The 2,511-nt window shown below is 47.8% G+C and overlaps 1 pseudogene; it reads right to left on the bottom strand.

Annotated features, from left to right (window-relative positions):
• Positions 1-882: 882 nt before the first annotated feature.
• LOC101658036 lies at positions 883-1,666 on the bottom strand (annotated as a pseudogene).
• Between the last annotated feature and the right edge of the window lie 845 nt (positions 1,667-2,511).

The following is a 2,511-nucleotide window of genomic DNA, read 5'->3' as shown; positions in this document are numbered from 1 at the left end:
CAGCCGGATGAGACAGAATAAAACTTGCCCTGAGGGATTCCAAGGCTGGAATCTATGGAAGCAGCTTGTCACATCCTTCTCTGGGGAATGCCTGCTGGCCTTGAAGCCCCAACCGTTCAGGTTGGTAGCTGTGGTAGGGTGATAAGATCAAGAACGGGTGGAGGCTAGTCTGTCAATTGGTGGCAGCCTGATGGTCCCTCCTTGTGGGCATGGCCTTCTCATGAGTATCGCTGGATTTGTTTCTCTAGTCCCCCCGACTAACACAGTGGCCCTCTTTCCAAGTGAGCACATTGCCAACCAGGCTCAGTGTGACAGAGCCCCAAACAGGGCAAGGGCGGCTCTGTCAAATAAAAGGAAGATTGGGTTTCTGCTGGATCCTTTGTGTTTGGTGCATCACTGTATGTAAGTGTGTGAACATATTTACATGCACACTTATGTGGTCACGCTTGTTGCCCCTGGAAAGGGGAACTGGAAAAGACGGGGCCACAGGAGGGAAGATCTTGCCAAAAGCATCCTTTTTGCCTGGTTTAGAATGTCTCTCCATATGATGGCCTATCTTTAACCTGGGGAGTGGAAAAGAGCTGTTTCAGGATGGCTGAAAAGTGATACTTGCAGGTGAATTTTACCATTGTATCTGGTATTGAAATCCCAGTCACCTAGTATTGAAATCCCACCCCCCTTTCCCCCACCCCCCAACTGGGCCATTTTAATGTTTTGTTTCTGCTTTTTTATAAATAGTTCTCTTGCTGCTGTCAGACATGTAGTGTTGGGTGGGGCTCAGAAACACAGGGTCCTAACGCTGGGTTTCCTGATTCATTTGCCATCTTCACAAACCAAGGGCGTTCCTGGTATAAAACTACCCGCTCACGAGTCCGACGGCCTTTAGGCACCCTTTTGTTTGGTGCCCTGGGCATATTTCCCCCACATCTCCTTGACCCCTTGTGTCACCAGCCCCAGATCGCTCGCTCACACTCCCTTCAGTGACAACGGTACCTTTGGTAATAATGCCCGACATGTACAGTGGGGACGAGGGGCTCTGCTTTACTCCACCATTGGTAAGTCAAAGGTGGCTTTCAGGCCAGGGTGCGTGACATGTGCCTTCTCGAAATGGAAGCCCCTTGTCGTGATGGCTCGTTGGGACTTTGGGGGTTTCCATGGAGTGGCGTCCCCAACAAAGCAGACTTGGTAACCAGCCTTTCCCCTGCCTTCTTTTCTCTCTTTCCTATTCGAATAGCTTTTAGAACTCTAGTTTCCCCCCGGGCACGGGCTTTGGGCAGAGGGACTTCCCATTTTCCCATTTCTTTCCGTTGAATCATAGTGGAGAGTACTTGAGCTCCGGACTGTCCCCCTCCGTCCAGGCACCGCGCCTTGTGGGTATCTGCATCGTGCTTTTGTGTGGGGGCTCTCTTTTCATGCATCTTGATAGTGCATTCCATTTGTTTCCTCAGCACGACACTGCTCACGGCAGACCTTGGCCTGCAGACCAATCATATTTTTGGGGGGCCTTCTTTGAACATTCACGAGCCTCTCGACTTACCTTGTTTCTCAAGGTAATCCGAATGCTGCCCATAGCGCTTAAGGCATCACTCTGTGTGTATTTTGTGGCGCACTGGACCCAGTCTCCCGGGCCGATGATCCACTCTGTTTTCCGGTCCCCGAGACCCATGCGCCGAGTCCACGCAGCCTGCGATAGGAAAAAGTGAAATCCCCCACTTTAAAGGGCAAAGTCTTAGGTTTCCTGAAGCTTAAATCCAGGTTTATAAATTTCCTCAGTTGACAATTTCTGCCCTCTCATTAAACAACATTATTAGCTGTCATGGAGATGGGTCACCAGAGACCCTACTAGTGAAACGATACTAGGGAGATGCAATACTACAAAATAAAAGAGAACTGGAGGGTCAGGCATTTGTTTTTAACACAAACATTTTCATTGATGCCCCACCTGCTCTCTCCTCCAAACTACAATACATAGAACTCTGGGCAAAAACATATTGCAGATACATGCAATAGAGATTATTAACATGTAACGGATAAGTTCCATTAAGTTATTATACATAGAAATATTGTGCTCTCTGTAAACACTGTATTAAACATTCAACAGTATAACCCAGTTTGTAATCTGCAATGACTTACATAAAATCACATTTTAATACATTAAAGCGCCTTATGTCCTCCATGAAGGGGCCCTGGTGGTGTAGCAGTTATGCGTTGGGCTGTGATCTGCATGGCTGGCAGTTCGACCCACCAGCATCTCCACGGAGAGAGACTGGGCTGTCTTCTCTCGAAAGCAGTTACAGGCTCGGAAACCCAAGGGTTCACCAATCAGCGTGGGCTCCAGAGCAGTGAGTTTGATTTGGTTTTCATGAGCTCAGTTAGAGGTGATGGTAGTACACAGCTGTTGTGGAAATGAGACATTTTGTTGAAATAATCTGGTTTGGGCTTTATCATTCTGTAAAACCTTTCCTATCCCCAAGTTCATATTACACTTTTTTAAAAGAGTGAAGCAGTGTT

This window comes from Echinops telfairi, unplaced genomic scaffold (assembly GCF_000313985.2).
Source record: "Echinops telfairi isolate 266 unplaced genomic scaffold, ASM31398v2 ScPeMD7_7469;HRSCAF=8507_1, whole genome shotgun sequence".
Classification (NCBI taxonomy): domain Eukaryota; kingdom Metazoa; phylum Chordata; class Mammalia; order Afrosoricida; family Tenrecidae; genus Echinops; species Echinops telfairi.
This window is presented reverse-complemented; position numbering and strand designations above follow the sequence as displayed.